This window comes from Phalacrocorax carbo, chromosome 9 (assembly GCF_963921805.1).
Source record: "Phalacrocorax carbo chromosome 9, bPhaCar2.1, whole genome shotgun sequence".
Taxonomy (NCBI): domain Eukaryota; kingdom Metazoa; phylum Chordata; class Aves; order Suliformes; family Phalacrocoracidae; genus Phalacrocorax; species Phalacrocorax carbo.
The window spans coordinates 34,619,796-34,632,954 of NC_087521.1; the positions used below are offsets into that span (position 1 = coordinate 34,619,796).

At 43.3% G+C, this 13,159-nt stretch overlaps 1 protein-coding gene across 9 annotated transcripts in view; it reads right to left on the minus strand.

Annotated features, from left to right (window-relative positions):
* FBXO34 (F-box protein 34) overlaps nucleotides 1-13,159 on the minus strand; it is a 45,945-nt gene that overhangs the window by 24,382 nt on the left and 8,404 nt on the right. For 7 of the 9 annotated variants that reach the window (XM_064461075.1, XM_064461074.1, XM_064461082.1 and 4 more), the window contains one exon: nucleotides 1,279-1,357. The exons of the other annotated variants lie outside the window; for them this stretch is intronic. The gene's annotated coding sequence lies outside the window, so the exon portion shown is untranslated. The remainder of the gene's footprint in view (nucleotides 1-1,278; nucleotides 1,358-13,159) is intronic. 9 annotated transcript variants of the gene reach the window in all.

Below are 13,159 nucleotides of genomic sequence, written 5' to 3' on the forward strand. Positions count from 1 at the left end.
CTGCTTTTTTTTCCAGACAATGGTTGTGTTATTATAGGTACCTTCATGCTGTGCCAAAGCACATACACACAGCAATTCAGAACAATCAGCCTTGTTTTCATGGGAGCAAAGGTTGCAGCCAAATGAAATGGGTGGAGATCACATTAAACAATCTTGGAATCTGCTAATAGGATATAGGAAAATGTGACCATAATGCAGATGCAGAGTTCCCCTTTCACCTTCCAATGTTACGGATAAAATAAAAGCCTTGGAAAACCAATTAAACTGTTTGAACAACATTAAGCAAGTCGAAGCGTTCTCAGTATGCTTACAAGACCACTGAGAAGTTCTTTAAAATTAGAACAAGTGCCCTTTCAAAGCTCTGAAACCAGACAGCAAGTTTCCCCACCCCAGAACACCACCTGTTTAAAAGATACAGGATACCTGCACGACGTCTGCTTATCCACAGTAAGGAGAAGCTCATCACGATGACTGTTCCTGTCTTAAAGACATGATCAACCCCTCCTCTGTCTAAAAGGGGAATTTTCAGACTGAAGCACCTTGCTTGGTCAGCTGTAACCTGCATTCCCCTCGTTTGCTTTTGAGATGTGCATTAGTCAGCTTTCTCCTTCACAAATCTGATCGTGCCTCTGCATGATCATAGACTGAAGTCATGTCCTTGAGTCTGTGACATCAGTCTGTTGCTATGGTAATGTACAGGGCAGTCCAAAATTCAGTATTATGGCATCACTGCGGGATCAGACAGCAGAGCAAGCCAACGCCTGAGAGCTGGTTAATGCAGCACGAACAGCTAAGGCATTTCAACCTAAATGTTAAAGTGTAACTGCACTTTATCATGATATTCTTCATAAATACAGCTAGAAACCTCTCGTCAAGAAAGACGATCCAGAAGGTCATTAAGTTGGAGACAAGCAGGCAAGCTGTCATGCGTCACTAAAAAGAAGGGCAATATGTTTCCAAGGATGGCCACCAAGTATGAAGAAAGCTTAGCTCAGCTCTCTGAATAGAAACCACCATCTGTTCCTAAGGCAACACCAGATCTGCCTAAAGAGATCGTTCACAGAGAAACAGGGATGGCCCCTTGGCACCCTGGATCAAGTGCAGGGTTGCACGCAGTTTTTCTGGAAATCAGAGACCACAGTGTCACAGCTCCGTCAACCTTTTGGAAGGGATAGCATTACATAAGGCCTGGTACTTCAATTTTGAGCTTTGCGGCAAAGATCAGCGCATCGTTACCCCAACCTATAACAAAGCCACATAGTTAAAAAAGGGTGGTACCTTTAAAGAGTTGTTATTCCATGTAGGGTTAGACATTACAGTTCTGTAGGTTTCTTGCACACTCATGAGAATGGCATTTCTGAAGAGCAAAAGGGAAGGAAAAAGGAAATTAGTTACACATTAACGGTGTTACAACTATTAACCAGCTCTTAAAAACCAAAAGACCCAGTTTGCCCAATGCAAAGGGCATGTAGGAACAACAATCAACACATTGCTGACATGCAGGGCACCACCAATTCGAGGAGATCTTCCATGCCGACTGACCAAGAACACCCCAAAAAGCAACTACAGTCGAAGGCGGCTGCCCTGCCACAAGCAGAATTCCCACTGGGCGGCTGGGTAGGAGCTGCTTTGGCATTGTGGGAGCCCGGCTGCAGTGACAGCAAAGAGGAGAGACCACAAAGCTCTCAGTAGCCCGCTGGACCCCATTCTTTACCTGTTCCTCCATTCCTAGCAAGCACATGTGTTTAGGGGCATGGGTGCAATTGCCCAGTCACTGCTCTAACACCCAGATTCCTCAGGACCCTCGAGTGCCATTGCTTCTGTGTGTTCAGCCTCTGTGTAAACACAGCCACTCCCCATACGCTCCACTAGTTTCAGTTTGCCTCCTTCCGCTTTCTCTTATTAATCCACGCGTCTCCTATAACTCACTCAACACTTCCTCCTGCAAAGCTGACCTCCATCCTTCCTATAACCTCAGGCGCACCCACAATTTCTTAACAATGCCATTAACAAGCTGCAGGCACAACAAGGAACATTTCATGTTCTCTACACGGATGTAGCCCTCACCCTCTCCTAACCCCTCCACCCAGCTCCCTGACTGTAATTACCCCATGCCACATTATCTAATAACGAACACAAGCCTCAGGGCTGGGAACCATTGTTTATTTGTCTCTACAATGCCACACACCCCAGTGGCGTTGTATAAATAAATTCCAAAACCTGTTTGAGCCTGAGCTTGATTCAGACCTGAATTATACCAGTTTCTAAATGACTGGTGCAAATACCTTCACTTGCTCCCTGCTCGCTTTAGCAATACCAGCTTACACAATCAGGCACCACAGGCAGCTCCAGTGCCAAGCATCACAACACTAATTGCTCCTATGGACCACAACGTCAGAGAAGAACAAAAACTAAACCCCTCTACTTTTAAACACAAATTGCAAATTATATAGGGAAGAAGAGATGGGCAAGAGGCACACTGCTCTCAGCATGAGGACACGTGAATGACGGGTTCCACGTGCCAATGTCACCTCTCAGCCACCAAAGCACCCAGGCTTTGACCCAGCCTCAGCCCTTAAACACCCAGCAGGTTACCCAGTTGCAAGCCTGAAGTACCATGAGGGCTCAGATTCTGGAGGCAACTCCAAACCAAATGGATTTCAGAGCAAAATAAAGCCAGCAGGCTTCATCTCCATGGAGCTCCTGCAACATAACATCGGCTGAACAAGTTACTCAGGGCAGAAGTCTTACTTATTAACTACCTAGTAAATTCAGATTAAAGTCGGACAGCTTTTTCCCCTCCCTCACATAAAGATCAGATGCTATCCAGCCCTGAGGAATCAATCCAGCTTCTGCAATAAGGAAAACTTGCTCACAGCTATATGACACCACACACAAGCTACAGGATTGTGGCCCTTCAGGCACTCATTAAACTTTTTCCCCAGAAAAGTTTCCAGGACTGGATAATTTGCCTTCAATTCATTTTCTACAGGCAAGACTGTCCATAAGTGCTGGATATTGAAGCACACGAGCAGCCCCAGTGCACCCATCCCAGCTCATGAACACACCAATGCAAAGGCTGCGGACCACTCATCATCCACCCTCCCAGTCAAGCATGCCGCTTCAGGCAACCGTACGTTGCGATCGAACCCCAAGCCAAACACAAGAAAGAGAGGAAGGAAGTACTGAGGCACACTTCAACAATTAAGAGGTAAATAAAGGCCGGAGAAGAGCCAAGGCTGGGTGGCTGCCATGGAAACTTGGTTAACAAACTTTAAGTGGAGAAGCAGTGCATGGGGAAGGCAACTTCACCATCCCAAATGGCCACCAGAGCCTTGTCAACTTGCACAGACCCAAATACTAACTGTGATGCTGAGATGGCAAACAGACCATTTTGAGATGTAGGATTAGCTTTTTTACTGGAGAAAGGGAACACAACCTCAGACAACCATTCAACAACTAACAACGCAGAATCCAGCACTGTGGGTTTGAGACATCTGTGAGAGACATCGTTTTGTCAGCCAGTAGTTCACCTCAGCACTAAAGATGCCAAGCTCTTGCTCTAAGCAATGGTGTTACCCCCACCATAAGCATACAGGTGGAGGACTGTTGCCCACTCGTAGGAAGAGGCTGTGCTTTACAGACCCTTCCTCAGTACTCAGTTGAGCCTCCTGTCCACAGGTGAGCCCCTTTCCACCTATATTACCCTCAGAGCAGGTTGACCAGCATTAAAAAGAAGTTACTGCAGCCCATCCTTTAGTTTCTTTTTCCTACAAAGGCAGCAGGGCACCCATGCTCCTACACAAGACTCATGTCCTACAACCTTCTTCCAAGAAAACTGTGGCTATGAACAGGCTGGGTTGACCTCCCCAGGCTGGGGGTCAGGCAGCCCTGCAGCCAGATGACACTCCAGACTAGAACCTAGATTTTATTTAGGCAATACCTAATCCAACCTGCCAGACTCCTGCCCCTGCTGGCTAAAAAGGGATCCAGGAGTCTGATCAGCTACAGATTTTCACAGGAATAAAGTATTTTCCCCCTATACAGACAAATATCTCCTTTTAAAAAGGTGATGCAGTTCATCTCATTAAGAGACCATATTGTTCTTACCAAAACATGGATCCACTCCAGTGGACGATGCACAGGCCAGTTCGCAAAGCATGTTTGGGTCTTTCCCTCTGAAAGCCACCCTATAAATGCAAGACCTGACTAAGGGGCCTTAAAGTCTTTAATTCTTTCAAATTCACCATCACTTAACCTTAAGTTATTCCAAGAGCTTAATGCTGCAGTTGGATCCATACTGAGTCACTCTACATGATCAACCCTATTGGCCAAGTTATAACCAACACAACCAAGCCCAAACTTGCAAAAGCTATCAACATATTAAAAGTGTATACATTTTCTTTCCCCAAGATGTTTTACCCGTCAAAAAAATATCTCTCTTAGTGGGCTGCCACCCTCCCATCGTCCTGACTTGAGTTACCATGCTTACAGCAAAAAGCAGCGAGAGCCAAAAGCACTCTGCCTGGAGTCCACGCAGAGCCTGCATGAACAGACCCCCTCTGGGGCAGCGACAGTTGAGTTTTATTTAATGCGAAAACAAACTGCTTTTCCATTCAAGTCAAAAGCAGAGACAAAGAATTGTATGCGACTCAGACTGCACCGTCAGCTGTCTTTTTAGGACTAGAGCAGATTTAACAGTTCTATGGCAGTCCAGAAAAAGTTAGCCTGACAAGAGTTTAAGCTTTGCCCAGTACTACACTATGCAAAATCCAGGCACTCGTCTGTGGTGCTCTCACAGGCTTAAGCCAGTGCCTCAAACTCATCATCTTTCAGAAACATCAGTTCCAAGAAGGCATTTTATCAGGATTCAACCTGATGCGCAAATGCACTTTTATCCTCTTTCAAAGACAGACAAAATCCCTCTCTGAAGCTCTGCCCAATAATTCTCTTTTGCATCATATGGGCTGCATCTAAGGCCATGTCTGGGGAACCAAAACTATGCAGTTCTGCTCCAAACTCGTCAACGTGACCACTCTCACCACAGGGACTCATATTGTGAAGCAGCAGACTCGGTAGCAGAGGTGTACTCAGGCTATTTTGCTTGACTATTCAGGTCCTAATGCAGACAGAGAAACTAATTAATAAGCATTGCTATGGAAAGGAAATATAATCTGAACGCTCGCTGGTTTATATCTAAACCCTTTGAGACATCTAACATCAAAACTAAACACATCTTCACCTGGCAAAGCACTTGGAGAGCCTTCAACAGTAGCTGCCAGGTGAGGGAACACAGTATTTATGGGTATTTTCAGTACGGACACTGGGGACACACCTCTCACGTGTGCACAAAGCCTAGAGAAGCATCGTGACAGCTGCAAAAACCCCTTTGTCCTGGCTAACATTCACATAACAAAATTGCAGTTTCACTCCAGGGAAAAAGGAAAAAGCACTTAAGTTTTGTTTAGATTAAAGTGCTGCAAGCCACACCACTTATCTGCTATCAGAGCAGACTGCAGAGCTGCTCCAATGATTATTCAGTAATGAAGTAACTGGAATTGGAAGGTATGCAATCAGTCCCATCTCCTCTTCCTCCTCCCCCCCAACAAGAAAAAAACAGCACAGACGTTATCACCCCTCCCTCTAGCTCTGCTACCCTCATCACTTAAAATACCTTCAAAGCAAAGTAGGGCTGTCGCTTACAAGCTGCTAACAAGCCTGGCTTGGTCCTGACTGGCAGCAAAGGTGATATTCTCAGCATCTCCCCAGAAGAAAGTTACTGGTTTATCTAATGGGATGTTTTCTCAAGTACCCACACACATGCATATATTAAGCTTAACATGCCTGCATTTAGCTGTTTCAGTACGAGCACACCAGTTTTCAGAGGGGGGGGCGGGGAAAGCATTGCTGTTCCTACTGGCTTTAAGTTAAAGCATCTCTCACTAATCCTGCTGGACACGACCACTGTGAAGTGAATACATTAAACTCAGGACACAAGCATCGCTTGCCGGCACTCTGTCTAGCTTTACTGACTCCAGCCTGAAAGCATTTGCTCATTTTACCTGAGCAATTCGCACCCTACCTTCCCTTGAAGAGTTGCCCTTTATGTTTGTAAAGTGGTATACGCAGCTTCTTCCATAACTGCAGCTAATATATGGAAGACACAGAAAGGCCCCAGACACCCCAAAGCCAAATGGCAACTCACAGTAAACCCCTGCTTCCAAACTGCAATTCTGATAAAATACATGTTAACATTTATTCATGCTGGAAAGCTCACTCATCCACCCCTCCACCCCAGTGACACCAGTTGGTCTAATTAAAGACAAGCCTTCTCCCAACTGCCTCTGCCTCACGTATATCCCAGTAAAGTTTCTCTATCTCTGATCACCGACTTCTACATTTGGTGGTTTTGTTTTGGGTTGGTTTTTTTTTTAAATTTCCAGGCTTCTACAAATGGAAAGCAGCCTGACAGACTCCTCGGTCCTTAACTGCCTTTGTTCTGCCTGGACAACCACCTGATGAAAAACAATTCCTTGCTGGTATGCTGTGACCCAAGTAACACAATGGAGGGCTGAGGGACAGGGGGGATTGCCCCCTCCCTAAAAAAAGAATTTAAAAAACAACCAGTATTAATGCAATTAGTAACATCAATGAACTTGTTCTGTATAGCTCCACCATGGATGCAACAATTTGACACTCAGATTAAGTTCCTTGACTTTTTTCTGAATTAAGTTCTTCCCAACCTCTTAAAAATGTTTTCCCAAAGACGAATGAGTCACCCCTCCAGGACACTCTGGTGCCTCCACTTCCTTGGATTCAGTCAGGCCATGGATGAAGCTGTGTTAACTTCACTAAATCGATACACAACCCTTTCTTTCCTGGCTACACTTACTGATCCAAAGAGAAAAATGGAGGGGGGAAACCACCTCTTAAAGCCAGAAGACTATGCAGAACGCTGCAGAGACATTTGCTGCAAAGGTATGTAAACTACTACTGTTTATCCTACAACCTACCCTGAAGCCTACAGCTGACACATCAGCGGACACCATTTTAAGGATCCCATAAGTTGTTAAAGCCTAACAAAGCAATCATTAGGAAAACTGGTTTAGGCCACTGTCAGTGGCATCCCATGCTCCACCTGTGGAGGGAGCGTGACTCAAACTCCTCTGAGCTCCCATTCTTAGCACAGGCTGTAAAGCTGCGTTAGAAGAGAATTCCCAATCACTTGTACCAAAGCCATGTCTCCAACTGCTTCTGCTGCGAGACCAATTCAAAACAGGTTATTACACATTTTAATATGACTGCATCTACAGTCCTACTGCATCTAAAAAAAATTCATAAGCATTCTAAGAGAAATATAGCGAATTTTTTTTTCTCAACACCATGGAAAATGGATTCATTGCTATCAGTAATCCTCCCACAGCCCAAATTTCAGAAGCTGTAGCAGATTTACTTAGATTTCAGACACATAAACAAGGTCTCTTTGCATCACTTCATTCATGTGTTTATTAAGATAAGTCACCTCATTAAAAAAAAATGATGGTGGAGTGCCATCCTTCTTTAGAAAGGAAATTAAATGGGGATGGGAAGTGAGACACCAACAGTGTCCCACACTCCATGGCAAGCTCTGGTGTCCTGATGGTTAAACCGAGGTCTAGAGACCCATTTCCAGAGGACAGGCTTTCCTTAAAGGTTTTTTGTTGTTTAGGGTTTTGGTTTTTTGTTTTGTTTTAAGAGTTCACTTCCCAAGCCCCTGACAGTTGTCTCAAGCTACCGTACCTTGCACACCCTGACTGTTCAGCAGTGGAACGTCTGGGGTGCAAACGCCCTGCGCAGGGCCAGCCCTCCTCTCCCCAGGACGGCGACACGGTGCAGGGGGCCAGGAAGGCAAATGAAGGAGGAAAACCACTCACAGTGATAGGCAGCGATACCAAAGCAAGAGCAGCCTAACAGCAGGAGGGTTAAGGGGCAGCTCTGCAGATGTGGTCACAGGGAGCTTCTCTCAGCCTCAGGACAGGATGAAGCACAAAAGGTTTGATGACATAAATATATTAAGACCACAGTCCCAATGCCAGAATGGAGGCTTCACGATGGAAAGGATTTTTACGCTTTGCAATACAGACTTGGGTGAGGCAAAGTTCAGAACAAAGACCTCAGTGAAAAGCTTTATCAATCAAAAGGGAACTGGGTTGCCTCTGGAAGCACGTGAGCCGGTGAACACTAACCCCAATTCAACACTAGCTATTATTACTTGATACACAGCAAGTCCTGTTTGAGCCCAGTGTCCAAACTCTTCTTTAAAATATAGCCTCCAGTATGACACATTGCAGAAAGCCAAACCACAGGCCCAAGCCGTGAGTTAGTCTTTGAAGTTCAGATACAACAGAAAATTATTTCACCTACTGAGATGCAGAGGGACAGCTGCTGCCTTTGATGCTGCAAGAAATTTTGGTCTTAAACTGCCAGAGAACTTAAAATTGCTTGCTGGGCTGCAGAGTGACAACACCCAAGCCTACACATACACACGAATGTAATTATGCCTGGTCTAGACTTGGGGGGGGCGAGGGGGGAGAAGCTTTTCAGTGATGTTAGCATGCAGAGAAAATAATAGCATGTACAAAGAAATCTCTAGAGTGACTTATGAACGAGATTTTTATGCTTGGCTTTCTGCCAATTAGAGAGGAATTAAAAAGCCTAGCAATATAACCCCGTTCATCCCAAGGAAGAAACTGCATTCTTAAGTGATCAGTGGAATAAAAGGGAGGAGGAAAGAGGGACAAAGACACGGGACTGCAATTGCACATCGCAAAATAGGAAGTTTCTGATGATACTGAGACAGAAAGTGGGCTAAGACCGTAACACAGAAAGAATAGTTCAAACTTTAAAATTAATCCACTGTATTGCATCAAAAAGAAAATTAGCCAGTAAACAACAGCATTCCAATAAAGCAGAGGGTATTTTTTTTTTGCTATAAAATTCCAACTGTTTTAATATTTTACAGATTATACACCTCCCCGACTGCCAACCAGCAAAACCAATAAAAGGAGGAGGTCACACGAAAAAAAGCAAACCAAGTGGAAAAGACACTGCTAGACTCCTTGAGAAGCTGAATGTGTGTCAAAATTCAGACTTTTAGTAAGCAAGAACATTTAGTAGCTATCTGCAATGATGGTTTTAAGCTCCAAAGAGTTTGGGTGTAAGAATTCACATCACGAGACCAGCTTTTAGCAGAATTAGGACCAGACTTGACATGCCCCAGTTTCCCCAAGGTTACTTTTTGCAAACCATCTACACCTAAAATATTTCAAGTGCTCTTCTCACACTGCCAAAGAGCAAGCGAAACCTAGCTTCTAATTTCACTGTTTTATCATTAATTTTACAAAAATTTAATTTCAACACTTTTTTAACTTGAATGACAGAAGGAATTTTATGTTAGAATGCAGGTTGAAAGATACTGGAAATGACAGCAAGCTGCTGTTAGAGATTTATATATAAAAGTAATTTCAAGAAGAAAAAACATTATCAAAGCTTACTAAATCAGAGCTCATAAAACCCCCAAAATACAAAATGACCTAGAAATAGCTCAGGAGTTGCTAGGGAGGTTTAAAGTTAATAAAATTCTAAATTAAATGGCTGCCGCTTAGGTTTGCCAAAAAACTATGCAAATTTCCAAAGTTCATACATACTAATTAGCACAGCAAAAAGCGGGTCCCAAATAAGTGAAGTTAGCCTTGCTCTTATTTTTCCAGCAGATGGAATTAGCCACATGTAAAGTTATTTTTTGCAATCAGAGATTAAACATATTATCCTGAATATCAATTCTGCAAGAATGGCATATTGGATACATTCATACATGGTATCAGGAGTATGCAGAAACCAAACTGAATCCTTTTTTTTTTCCATGATTCTAAACAGGACACTAAAGAGGCTGGGGGAGGGTTTACATATTTAATACTTCATTTTTCAAATGGATTGACTGTCTGCCGACAATTTAGCTGAAACAAGTTCTCTCAAAGTACATTAGCATTAATGGTCCAAACAGGTTTTTCCAAAGAAAAAAAGTCTGCCTTGACTAAAAAGACATCATCTTGATGTGCTAATCGACAGATCACAAAAAGTCATCCAAACTGCAAGTTCAAACAACATGCATAAACTGGAAGTCTGCAGTTTTTGCCCATTACTTCTCCAAAACCTGGTTTACAGGCATCTCCATTATATATTGTATATCATATATCACAATGCACAAATCCACCTTTTCCATTCCTATTACTGATTTGTCACTTCATGCTTAGAAATAGACAGCCTTCTCCTAAGCCCTGTTATTCCCAAGCTACCTGCAGCGACACGCTGAGCGATGGCTGAACCACACTTGTGCCCTTGACCAAAATACTCCACCTGTGTTCCACATTCTGAATTTAGTTTCACTGAAGCACTCGAGCCAAGAGCTGCCCCAGTAGAGCAAGTTACTCTCAAAGACATTGAAAGACCCCGCAACTTTTCTCAGTTGTTTGCCTGCCTTAACCTTGGTATTTATAGCACATTTACAGCAGCACAGTCCATAGAGATGTATGTCAATGCGAGCACCCAGTTTAGGGGGCACCCACCTAGAAGCACCCAACCTCCTACTGCAAGCACCAGCAGATGAGTCTTGAGAAAGTGCAGGGAGGTCAACTAAAACCACAGCTATTGCACTGAGCACAAAGAGAGAGGATAGGCTGCTTCTTGTGCCATACAGACACCAGCTTCCACAGAGAAAGGCAGCAAAGGGAGTGAAAACAAGCTGCAAGTCTTGCTCCACGAAATTGCTTTGTAGCTCCAAGTAACCCAGAAAAGATTTCCAGAACCTGCGTGTGCTACAAAAAGAACCCAAAACCTACATAAGCAAAGGAACATAGGGAAGGGAAAGTAGAATTTAATTTAAAAGTCAAGGAAGTGACACACTGGATTGAATACTATTAACCAAAACTGTGCACATTAAAAGGAGATGTACTGAAGGCAGTAGAAACCCTGCCCGAAACAAAACAATAATTCTCATAGAAAAATACTTCTGTGGCCAAATGAAATACTGAGCTTAAGTAAGAAAGCAAGCACTTAAACCTATCATGCTCTCTTTTGTCCCCCCCCCCCGCCCTTCCTCAACCAAGGAGTCTCATTTATCTCAGAGCAATCAAAAGAAAACACTTTGATTCTTAAAGTGAGAAAAGCTACAAAAAAAATTGAAGCCCTGCCTGGCACAAACAAATAATATTTGAAAAATCAAAAGGAGATTCTTCAAAATAGGGGAAAAATGAAAACAATTCTGAATAATTTACTCTGCGGAGCCCAGTTCCTGCCAAAACAGCTCCATAAAACCCATGGTAGTTCAGATAATTTCCATTCTTAGAACAAAAAAAGCTAGATAGAATATTAGCAACATTAATTGTGTGATATGACCTGAATGATACAAGAACAAGTAGTTAAGTGATCCACAACATCTGCTGAATTTTTAATCGCTAGTTGTTTTGCTGCAAGGCAGAAGAACATCGTATATTAGCTTCCAAGCACTGTACAGACTGGCACATTAGGGCAGCAAGATTTTAACTGGCAGAAATTCGGCCTCCGTGCTACCTAAATGCCATTACTTTGCTATGATCTGCAGACAGAGCAGTACTATTTTCTGCACCCCAAGACACCAGTCAGCCATTTCTGAGCAATATATTTATTTTTTTAAAAAGCTGACATTTTCTTAACAGCCATTTATGCATCCCTCTGTAGTGTATTTTTATTCTCCAGCATTAAGTAGTCATGTGGCTGCTACGAAAGAGGTAGCTGAACCTCCAATGTGTAGGAAGGTGATCTATGTAAACGTTCATATTACCTCTGTACTGCAACAGGAGGTGCAAGTGCAACTTGTTTATGCATACCAGAGCTATATTTAGTCTATCTGCCTCCGATACCCATTGCAATGACATTGCCGGCACCTAGGTTTTGTCACGAACCGGCTGTCCAGGCGACCACTGACAGGAGTCGCATGAGCCCACTCTATACCAAAGCCAGTCCTGCTGTGATTTCTCTGCTTTTGATACTCAAAATAGCAAGATTAAAGCCAACCACCATGCCTACAGTGGTAAATACATCTCCAGTTATGCTCTAGGCATAAGACTGCAACAGCAGGATTAGCAAGTGATACAGCAGATATTCCGCTTCCACAACCAAACAAAAAAAAAAAAAGTTATTTGGGGAATAAACACAAATTCCACAACTACAAACACAAATTCCAAATACAAATCCCACAACTACAGCCACAATCTGCACTATGGGCAATTATCCCCATTCATATTTTAAGGGTGGAAAAAAAGATACATTAAAAAAAAAGGACATCATTCATACATTAAAAAGTCTGCCCCACCGACTTTAACATATTCTAAGACTAATAAGTTAGTAGAAATAAAACAACTTAAAAAAACAAAACCAGTAAAACATGGTGCAAATAAAAACTGAGCAGCCACGCATACCAAAGCAGCGTTGCTGTGCCCTTCTTACTGCAGAGCTTACAAGGCTGGGAAGCTGATCTAACACCAGCAACTTTCACTAAGGTCTTCTCCAAAAGCTTAAACGTATGGATAGGAACATCTTGTAATACATCCAATGACCAAATAACCCACAAGAGCCAAAAAAAAGCAGCAGACAAGAGAAGTGCATGCTTCCAAAGCTACGTTATCTTTAATCACAGGCTTCGGACCAGTCCTATTTTCCTTACAGACTCAACTACCAGGTACAGGAAAAGCTGTTATCTTCTCCAAAATCAGGTGTCAAACCTGCAACAGAACACTGAAATATGGTAGTTCTGCTAGTAATAAAGCAACCAGTGTTTGAGGATTACACCAAATTGCTTCTTTTGTTACGCTACAGGGCAGTGAGACGTGAAAATAACACGTTATGATGAACGTGTTGACACCTGGAACCTCAGGGGCAGTTAGAATCCAAGTAGTATCGTGCGTCTACTACACAATATTCAATCTCACAGCACCAAAAATCCACCTTGGCACCTCTGTACCCCAAAACTGTAGCACTTCCCGGCACAGGAACCACAAGCAAGTCTCTGTGAATGCACGCTCTTGCTGCTAGCTGCTAGTCAAGCCAGCGGAGAGCTCACCAACGCCGTCGCACATGTCCACAG